The 11,700-nt window shown below is 29.8% G+C and overlaps 1 long non-coding RNA gene across 1 annotated transcript; it reads right to left on the reverse strand.

Annotated features, from left to right (window-relative positions):
- Positions 1-345: 345 nt before the first annotated feature.
- On the reverse strand, positions 346-2,045 carry LOC106795399 (uncharacterized). The gene is made up of 3 exons (XR_001383837.2): positions 1,917-2,045; positions 1,725-1,767; positions 346-897 (listed from the first exon to the last, which is right to left on the reverse strand). It is a non-coding gene; the product is annotated as an uncharacterized lncRNA (long non-coding RNA).
- Between the last annotated feature and the right edge of the window lie 9,655 nt (positions 2,046-11,700).

Consider the following 11,700-nt stretch of genomic DNA (forward strand, 5'->3'; position numbering starts at 1 on the left):
TTCATATTAACTATAATAAAAAAACCAATATCATATATACTAAATGATAGGAAGAAGCAACAATAAGCCCAAGAGGAGAACAACCAGACCAGCTTATCTAGATAATTTTGTGTAGTATATGCACGAAGCACTAGTAGTAGTATGTCTTAGGAAAATGCCAAATGTTGTTATAGGTTGTTAGTAGTGGAATGTAAAAGTTGTTATAGTGGAGAATCAATTTAGTTATGATGCAGCCCATTATCCTTATAAATACACAAATATATGAATAAAACACTAGAATGAATTTGATCAAAGTGATTTAGTGTAGTAAGGAGGTTCACTGTCCTCGAAACAAAGCTCACCATTGTCCTCTGTTAGTATCACTAAAGGTAATCTACTCCCATGTCAAAGATACAATCATCGTAGTTCAACAGAAAACGCAAGGATAAGTTCATTTTAAAAGAAAACATCACATAATTGAAATAATATAAGATCGTCATGTTAAAAGAGATATATAAATCCTTCACTTTTTCGATAGCCATATACTAATACGACTCATCAAATAACACATCATTCTCATGTGACAATTATCAATGTATATGTCTAACTATCATGTTATGTCGTGCTGACTTTTTAGTCTCAAAATATTTCATCTTGAGTAATTAACCCAAGTACATCCTTTAACATAGTCAAACTTTGATCATTCGAAGAAACTCAAATGAACCCTACAAAGGAAGTGTGATTTTAGCGAAAATGGATGAGCATGGGTAGTGGCTTACCTCGGTAAGGCTTGCAACAACCTTAACCTATTTAGGGATTCACCCAATCATCCATTCTATAGGACCTTTCACAATTAGCCACCACAAATAACCTCCAACATTAGGTTGAGGATCTTCTTAGCACCTTTAACTTATGTGCCTACTCATATGTAATATCATTCATTAATGCATACATCTTATGACATACATTATATCACATCATCATTACATTCATCCACCACCATCAATATAATTCAATTCATTCATGATAATTCAATCCATCATCGACTCATCATGCATATCTCATTCAACATATCATCAATTCATTATTCACATATTGTTAAATTCATCATCAATTCACCATTCACGTCATTCTCACCAATCATAAACTCTCAAGTTCTCATGATCAAACACCAATCCCAACATATGAATGTGAATTACATAAGAATAACAAGATATATCAACTCTATTCATTCCATTTAAGGTTCACATACAGTTCAAGAAACATTTAAGATTGAATTTCAATTAAAATGCACCAAAGGAAACTTGACAGGAACCTACGCTTAAGCCTATGTGAAATTACATTTAAGCCTAGTCATGCTTAAGCCTAGATCCACATACACTTAAGCTTAATCATGCTTTATCTTGGATTCATATACGCTTAAGCCTAGATTCACCTACACTTAAGCCTGAAATCCAACAACCACATTTTATTGACAGATATTTTTGCTTAAGCAAAAATCACTTTTGGCTTAAGTGTAATCGTTTGTAGAACTTTGAATTTCTTGAGTAAGACCTCAAATGGCTTCTATATCAAATCCAAATCAAATTACACATCATATATTATACATACAAATCATTCCACACCTGAAAACAACATTTCGAGCATCAACCACTCAAACAAAACATTCAATCAAAGTAAAGCTTCCTTAATTATCAAACTCAATGAACTTATTTTGAGATAAAGAAAGGGAGGAAAGAGGAGACCTGGAGTCCAAGATGCAAGCTTTCCCTTGCTTCTATAGTAGTTCTACATCATTCACACCATCCAAACCACAAAAGTAAACATAAAACACATCAAAACCTTGAAAGTGAACACTTTTATGAAGCTTTTTCAAAGTGCCCATAGTGGAAAATGAAAATGGAGGATGAGAGGGAAAAAAAAGGAGCGTCTCTCACCTTTGAAATCAGTCAAAATTAGAAAAAGAAGCTCAACAATAAGGTACTATGTGCTAGGGTTTCAAGATCGCACACTCTTTAATGATGGGTTGCCTTAGAGAGGAAGAAGAGAGTAAAATGAGAGTGTTTGTGTTGTGGTTCTTTTGAATCACTAAAAAACGAGAATTTGACTCTTTATCTTCTTTCTATTTGCACCCATTACTTCCTAAGCCTACCCACTTCATTCATATCACTGAAGGCTCATTCATCTCAGCCCAAACATCCTAAAACTTACTATTCACTCTCAAACAAGGTTTTTTGCATATATAAACATAACATACATATGTAAATGGATTTATTTTAAAAAAATTGTTAATTCAAGAAAAAGTTGTATATTGATCATCCGAATACAACTGATATATAGAAAGATATCTATGTATATCCTTTTCATGAAAAATTTATATCACACACCATTGTCTCATAATTATTTTAATAATTAATTATAACACTAGAATTAAATTTAGTTAATCTTGCAATGCAATTAAATCACTTGTAAAACAATTACGAAAAATATAACGTTACATTGTGTATTTTGTATCAATCTCATGGTGACAAAACAAAAATCAAATCAAAATTCAAATGAAACTTATATTTCAAGACATGACAAATGGATTCATGTGTATGTGTGATGATAGTGTTCATAATGATTGACATGAATATCAATGACTTTGTGTTTATTTTTTTTTATACTAGGCTTTGTGTATGTCTATGGTGATAATGTTCACAATGATTGGTATGAATTATAAATATTAGTTTGTAAAAATAAAAAAAGTTGTTGGACAACATTTATTGTATTTAGTCTCTTTATATAAACATTACGTTGATTCGAGAATAATTGACTAGATCCTTTAAGCAAAATATAAAGTTTGAGCTTTATAAATGAAAAAAACATAGTTGAAGGGGAGACTCACTAAAAGCGAACAACTATATTCTCCAAAAATGATTAATAATTAGTAAAGTCAATGGATATTTCATAAAGGTTGATTTCTTTGACTACTAATAATTAGTAAAACTCCCCATTTTTTTATAAATTAAACTTATTAAACAATTTAAATTATCTTTCATACAAATAGCTCCATAAAGGTTGACTTCTTTGACTACAAATATATTCTTTGACTACTTAGACTTCAATTTATCTAATAATTATTTCAAACTTAAATTGAATAAAAGAACTTGTTGTAATAGACCATTTAAGATGGACACATGTTAAATGGTGTCTTATATGTTGTCCTATAAGTTTAAAGTACATCATCTAACTAAAATACAATAGATCACACTAGAAGGAGGGTTGAATAGTGTGTTAGATAAACTTATAATACTTTTGGAATTGAAAGGAATGATGTACATAAAAAGAGTTTTTAGTTTTGTCGTCCAATAACAAAATATGTCATCCAATGATTAATAAACTAGTGGTTTGAAAGAAGTTTATAATATATATATATATATATAACTTGTGTGAAAGTTGTGTCAATATTAGGCTTTAAAAAATACACAAACAAGCTTAAAGAGAGTTGTAGAAACATTTGTTTATACTGGTTCACTCAAACTAAGCTACATTAATTTCTCTTTTTCTGTTGATTAAAGGATTTCACTAATCAATGATTGATTATAATAAGTATTCTAACCTGTCACTCTTGACTTTACAAGTACTCTCTAGGCCATTATTGACATAATCCTTAGACTCCCCTTGAATCTAAGAATACCCAACTATTGTTTTGTCACTAAGTCACTTCTAGCTTTTGTAAATAAACAATTTGAAGAATCACATATTCTAGCACTTGAAGAGTGCATTTACAGTAAAATAAGACTCTATGAGTAGTGTGTTGTACTAAAAAATATTTCTCGCTTTTATTTAAATGTGTGAATGTTGTTTGTCAGCCTTGAGCAATGCTTTGACGTGCTTTTTAAAGGAAAATGATGATTGAAACATTGCAGAATCTTGTCCATTTAATTTCCAACCATTGTTGATCTGATTCCTCTTGTGCTAGCTGGGAGCAGATGGACTTGGCACAATTTATGGCAAGTGTGATATTTTCTACTTAGTGAGAATGATTGTGGATCAATTTTTTCTAAAATTGTCCTTCAGATTCTAATTTCAAGTGTTAGTAGTTTATATAAAGAAAGATAATATTATGACACACAATATTATGTGTAGATGGATATTTATACATAGTGGAATTTGATCACACTTAAGTAACACGTTGGATCCATTTATAAGCATAATGAATACATGGACGTTACCCATGACTTTATACAAAACATATTCCATTAAAGGATAATGGATGATGATAATAACTATTTAAATCTAGAGAAGTCTTACCATATTTGCTTCAATGATGCATGTTTTCCACTTACAAGTAATTCATTAATCATCTTAATTTTATATTTTTGTATTCATCCAAACTAAGGGATGAGTGGATGGTCCAGTGATGGATCGTCTAGTTCTAACACTAACTTCTTCACATAGTCTCTTCTTGAAGAACCAATCATCTTTTCAATATATTCTTAATTTCTCTATTGAAAACTTCAACTTGTACATTGCACTAATTAAGTATGATAAGTTATTGCAATCTTTTGTCTCACATCGTACTTAACAAGAACATTTGCAAAAATGTGACCTCCATGATTGATCAATACTCTTAAAACTCTAAATCTAGAAAATATATTTTTCTTCATGAACTTGAGTGATCTTGGCATAATTTGTTGAAGTACCAATGATTATACCCATTTGGGCACATGACCTATCTATAGTTGCTAGAATATATTGACAATGTCAAAAAATTGTTGTCAGGTATTCAACCCCAAGAATTTTGTGTCTATTAAGGAAATTTCTGCCATTTTTTTTAGTCTTAGTTCTTCAATTCATCAGGTAAAAGGGACTCTGACTAATTCGAAGTTTGACCAAGAGGTAAGCAAAGCCTAACTAAGAATTGCTTCTATCAAGAACCAAACTCAGGTACTACCCAATGATTCAACTTTAACTTCAACACATTAATCCCTTGTACTTGGTTAATTTATGCCAATTTAAGAACTCACAACATATTTTATGTTTGTTTATGCAAAACACTAATATATGTACTATCTCTATAAGAAGTTGAACCCCTAATGAAATTACTAACATAAACCCTTTTGAAAAATTGACTGTTGTCCTATTTTTTTTGGTTAAAATGTAATTTAGATGCCTTTTTCATTTAGCACCATTAGATCTCAAAAAAAGATAATAGAAAAAAACACACAACCTTCTCAAACTCTCCCTCCATCAATCAACAGGAAAAATGAAGAGAGAGGGGTTGAGTGTTCCCAAAATTCAAAATGATAAGATAAGTTTGAGTGACCCAATTTTTAAATTACACATAACCCTCTTCCTCTTCTCTTTCTTTCTAAAAAAAACATTGTTTCTCATTTTGGGAGAGAGATTTGAGGCTAAAGGAGCGCGATCGAGTTTGGCAATTTTTCTATTGTGCTTTTCTTTTTTTAGGGTTTATGAGATTTGAGATGCAATTTTTTTGTTTTTGGTTGGGGTTTTGGTTAGGGTATTTGATGGATTTTTTTTTGTTCTTATTTTCTATGAGACTAGAAGATCTGTTGCTTTTGGTTGGGTTTTTATTGGGGTCTCTGTTCGGTTTTTTATTGTTCTTAGTTTAGGTTATTTTATTTACTAATTGTGTTTCTTTAATATGTTCTTTGGCTCATTTGCGTTAAGGAATAGAATAGGAGATTGACAAACGAAGGTAACCCCATTTTCTTGTATCATTTTCCTCTCATGGTTAATGTTTGTGTTTAATGTTGTGATTAGAGAGAAGTTGTTTGTTGAGCAATGTTTCTAAAATTTGTTGGTGTATGCAACAATTTGGTTTATGTTCTAGTTTGTTTCTCATTTTTTTAATTTATTGTTAATGTTTTGGGGGTTGTAAAAATGGTTAGGTTCTTATGCAATTTTGGTGTTTTTTTTTAAATTTGTTGTAGTTTGTTTATCATTTTAAAAATTTGGTGTGCATGTCTTTATCAAATTCTTAATTATTATGCATGTCTTTATCTAAGTGAGAGATTTATTGGTTCACATTAGGTTTTTTCCTTGGAAGTTACCAAAATATCTTTTATTTTCTTTCATATAATCTAGAATAAGTCAATGTAGGTTGCAAATTGGTAACAAGAGTAAACCATTATTGCATATTGTAGTGATAGTGATTTGTTATTGTTGTTAAGTTATTTGCAAGCCTAAATGGGCTCTTCACATAGACCATTGTTTTCTACTTTGCCCATTTAAGACACATATGTAACTTTTGAGAATTTATCGTGTGCACTATATTTCAAACCTGTAGTTTAGTACATAGATTTATCAAAAAAATTAAATATCATCATTTAACTAGGAAATTTAAGGCTTATACTGTAGTTAAGAATGCCTAGGATTAATTATCATTAGACATTTAGTGTCCTTCATCTTTTATCAACATTGATTAAACTATTGAAAATTCTTAAATTTACTTAAGAATAATTGGTTGTTATGTACCATTTTGATGTGGTCTCATTTGTCATTCTTTTGATATACTATTATTTTATTCAACTTATTGAACTAATTTAGAGATAATTTGGTAAAACTTACTATTTTTTGCTCCAATATAAGTATACCTATACAAGTTCAGTTGTGTTAAGTGACCCCAAAAGTGCCTCACACACCCTATTTTCACCCCAAAAGTGCTAATTTTATTCAAGTTACTAAACTAATTTAGAGATAATTTAGTCAAGTTAAGTGCTTATATTCAGTTATACTCGGTATATAGATGGCTACTAGATATATGATGCATTAAATTACTTAATCAAATTAGGTGTTTAAATTTAGTTCCTTTGACTCTTACATATTTAGACATTTTTGTATGATGTGTTAGAAAGTAGACTACAACCCCAAGCCTCAGAAAAAGTAGGATTATGACATCTTTTCTGTTGTCACATTGTTACAGGAAATGACATGCGAAATTGATATCATAAAAAAATTAATGAAAAAAGAGAAATATTGAAGCAAGGAGTTAGAATAACAAATCTATGGTATGTCCAAAGTCACGAGAATCCAATAAACCATCTATAAATTATTCTTACGGGTTGTAAGATATTAATTGTTCATATTATTTAATAGGGTGACATTATTAAATTTCTGATTTAATAATTCAAATTTCTTATTGTTCTATTAATTTCATAGGGTGACAACATTGACGTCATGAAAAAAAAAAGACATGGTGTACTGGGAGCCAAAATTGAGAGGGAACTACATATATCATGCATAACTTCAAGATCCTAAGGAATGAAAGAAATTATAAAATATGTGAGCATCCATTCAAGTTGTTGTTTGTGGGTGGGACAATTATAAAGGAGGTACAACTTCCTAATGTCCCTAGGAAAGTATACGAGTTCAAGAGTTTTGTTGGCATTCTTGCTGGGAATTATTGACATGACCGATAAATAGATAAGCTCAAAATAACCTATGTAATTTGACCTGTTTTGAGTCTTTTATGCGCAATTAATCAAGTGAGATAGCCTAGCTAGCACTTTCAACAAATATAATTGGTGCAGTAGACCTTTCTACTTGCAAATAATCTACAAAGAAAGTCATGTTTAACATTAAAGATTTAAGGTATTTATATATCCTAATGTAAAAAAAAAAGATTTGAAAATATGTTTTGCTATTATACTAATTTTCTAATTCTTGTTACTTTAATGAAAATGTAGTGACAAGGTTATTAGTTGTACTATTTGGGATGAGCATGCTAACAAATTCCTTAATTATTACAACCAAAATTCAGAATACTGACTTGACAATCATTTTGTTGTCCCAAGCATGGATTAAGGCTACTACAGGTCAACAAATATATCTTTAACTAATTCTTACCATGTTTTTTTTATTCAAGTTATTCCTGTCATTGATCATTTTTGTCATTAAGTCACATTTGTGTTTATGATAGTGGAGTGACCAATCTCAGTATCAAACTCTTGGAATGGTACTAAGCTGTTAATCAATAAGGATCTATCACAGATACAAGACTTCAAAAAAAATTCACAAAGTAAGATTTTTTAATATTGAATTACAAAATTGTAATTATTTCAAATTATGTGTATTGTTTACATTTTTTAATTCATCCACTGTAGGAGTGGTTTAAATGAAATGAATCTAATCCACAACCTAAGCCAATTCTCTAGAAGTTCTCAATATTTTGATTAGCAAAGGTTCTTCTTTAAGGGAAAGGTCAAGAGTATTTCTTAGATAAATGGGATTAGAGAGGTATGTCTAAGTATAGCTGATATATTGTTCTCCATCAATTTTATAATTAGTTGTTATTCTTTATCAATATTTGTCTTAAATATTTGGTGTAGGAGACACAATTTGTAACTACTAGGACTACTACAAACTAAGAAAGTTGTTGCATTCACCTATAGTTGTGGGGCAATTAATGAGAATCTTGTTCCTAGGTTGTTGCATTATTATTTTTTTGCCCTGCTTTCATTTTGTTAACCCTGCAATTTTGGCGTATGTTTGAACTATTGTTACAATCTTATAGTCATGTGATTTTATGTTGCAGTTCAGAAATGTTGTGTTTGAGTAAAAATGTTGTCTTCTCTTTAAAATTGAGTGTTTGGTTAATGTTTTTTCTTACTAAACTCACAATCAAAGTTTGCTAATAGAATATTTGTTTGATTAGTTACTCATAATGCTTCAATTATTAATTAGTTTTCCATCAATTTTCTTTACTAGGTACAATGCATGTTTAATATTTTTGGGATATTGATTGTGGTCAAATCATCAGGAAATTAGCTATTGATCTTAGAAATATAATAATGATTCAAGTATGCATTTACCTCTTCAATGTTACAAGTTATACAACATTACATAATTTTTTTTAATATATATTTGACTTATAATTGTGACTTTTTTTAGGTTGGTAAAGATGATCCAAAACTGTATCTAAAGGACTTGGATTATATGCTAGGTTTGACCTTAGCTTTGAAAGTCAAGGTTGTACCATTTTCAGAAGTGTATATGTTATGAAGTTGTCTTTTGATTCAAAAACCATTCAATAAATCAAAGACCAATTTGGATCAGAAGAGGTAGAATACTAACAACTCTACCATATTACATTAATTTTTATTTTATCCTAACATGTTTGTTTTACCAACTCACCATTGAAGATGATAAGACAATGTGTGATATAAGTGAAAAGATATTTAGTATGCCACTATAAGATTCAATACATAGCCTTCTTTTTTTTTTGAAAAAAAAATGATTCTTAGAAAAATATCTTGCAATGATTCTTAAGATCTACACTCTTTTGGCCTTTACATACTTGAAGATTTTGTGAAGTAAGTGGTTATGGTTTATTTACATTAAACTTTTGCCGTAAATAATCTATAACTAACTTTTGTGAGTAACATTGGTGCTACTGTTGTAAGTAACAATGGTTTAATGAATAATCTCCACAAGGTCATCCTTTCCATTATGCTTTAACAAAAGAAGTGGAATCTTGCATAGTTAATATTGTTGCACAAAAAGTTAAATAAGCTTAGACTATGTGGCTACATAATGTGTTGCTTTCCTTGGTTTTTATTTTGTTTCAAAATATGCTAGCTCGAGAAACTTTTAGTGTTGTTGCTACATTGGTTATGTAATCGTGTAGTTCATACACTGAACACAAAAGGGTAAAATGCATTTTGGTATATTTTTCATAGTATTTATTTTTATCTTCCATCTCAATTTCACTTTTGTATCTATCATTTCTAATACAAAACTAATGCATATTTCTCAACATAAGCTTTAATGTGTTTTGTAAAGAGTGTGCTCTTGACATTTCAAAGATTATTTTGAACAATATGCTTATTGCTTGTAATCTTAAGAGTGAGACTATCTTAAGACAACTTAATTGTAGTTATTACAACAAAGAAGAATCACAAGGTTTATGATATCTGGAAAATAAATATTTGTATACAAGATATTCGAATATACTTAAGGTTGGGCTACTATTTATGGTACAAATATATATATTTTTCTTACTTTGGGAAAATAATCATTAGGCAAAAGGCTAGGATAGAATATCATGGAACCCACATAGTTGTTCACTGCACAATACTTTTTTTAGTCTCATTACAAACATAAGTATCAAATTTTTTAGTGAGTTGTCTTTTTTATTTTAATAGAGATTCCAAATTAGTATAAATTATTACTAACATCAAATTTATTTTGGTGCATACAAGAATCCAAGAGCCATTGTCAAGGGTCATGGTTGTCACACAGGCTTAGATGGGACTATTCCCTACAACATAAATCTTAACCTTTCTTTATTTCCACTTTCTTTTCAATAATAATTGATATATACATGGAATCTTTATTTACTAAAATCCAAAATATTGTACAAGCAATAAACACATACAACTTACACATATTGCATGCTTCAACCTTATGTACATTTCACGATGAGATGCACTTTGCTTTTCAAAATCCTTTTGATGCCAAGAAGCAAAGATTCACACACAATCACATCTCTCCAAAAACCATTCACGGGAAGCTTTGCTCTTATTTTAATTGTGAATTCTACTTTTTATATACATACTATAAATATAAACAATATCATTAGCAACAATCTACTCCACTATCATTTCTTCTTCTCCACTCCATCATTCATATCTTTTTGTAACAATGTCCTACTAAAATTCACTTCACTTCTAAACAACAATGACTTCATCTCATGTCAATCTAATCAAGGTGAAGGATATTTCTCATGATATATATCCATTGGCTATACAAGTACAAGTTTTAAAAATATGGACTATAATAGATATTGAGTTTGATGAGCAAGTTTCTTATTTGAATTTAATTGTCATGGATTCAGAGTATGTTAAAATTTATAATTCATTATACATTATAGTTTATTACAAATAATATTTTTATATTGCTTTCTTTAAGTCTTCCTATAATAATATAAAGTTATATACAAAATTATTTTTTTGTTTTTTTAAAAAAGACTAAATTGCAATTTTGGTCTCCTAGATTTGACACTTTCACGATTTTCATCCTCTAGGTTTGTAATTGAACAATTTTATCCCCCAGGTTTCAAATATGCACAATTTTAGTCCTTTTGTTAAATTTGTTGGGTTGACCGTTAAATGGAGAACATTGATTGCCCCTTTATTGTTGTGGCATAATTATTAGTGGATTAATCCATAAATTGAAACTTAATTAGGATAATTATAAAACTATTTAAATTTCACTAATTAATTAAAAACTGTTATAAAAAAATTTCTTAACCTAAACTAACCTATTTCCTTAGTTGACGACTTCCCCTAACCCCTCTCTTTGTTCACTGCTTCAATGGCCTCCCCAAACCCTTTTCCTTTCAACTTCACATTCCACCATTCTCACACCTTGGTAACGATCCCTAAAATGATGTTATGCTTCTTGATTTTTGCAAATCCCCTAATTGAAACCTATCATCTTCAATTTAAGCTTAAAACTGTGTTTTGTGCTTTGTTTTCCCAAAACATCTAACTGAAAGATTTCATCTTCAATCAAACCCCTCACTATTTTTTCTTGTTTGCGAGTTCGACATGGAAAGCACTTGTGCTTCATATAGCTTGGGTTCCCTTAACCGAAGACATCATGCAGTGTGCCACTGTAACTTGGACGCTCTTTTGGTGACCGTTGGATTGAGGTATGTTACATTGTTGTTACTTGGTTTTCCTTTTGTTCTTAATTTTTTTTTATTTT

The sequence above is a fragment of the Glycine max genome, chromosome 12, assembly GCF_000004515.6.
Source record: "Glycine max cultivar Williams 82 chromosome 12, Glycine_max_v4.0, whole genome shotgun sequence".
In the NCBI taxonomy this organism is placed as follows: Eukaryota; Viridiplantae; Streptophyta; class Magnoliopsida; order Fabales; family Fabaceae; genus Glycine; species Glycine max.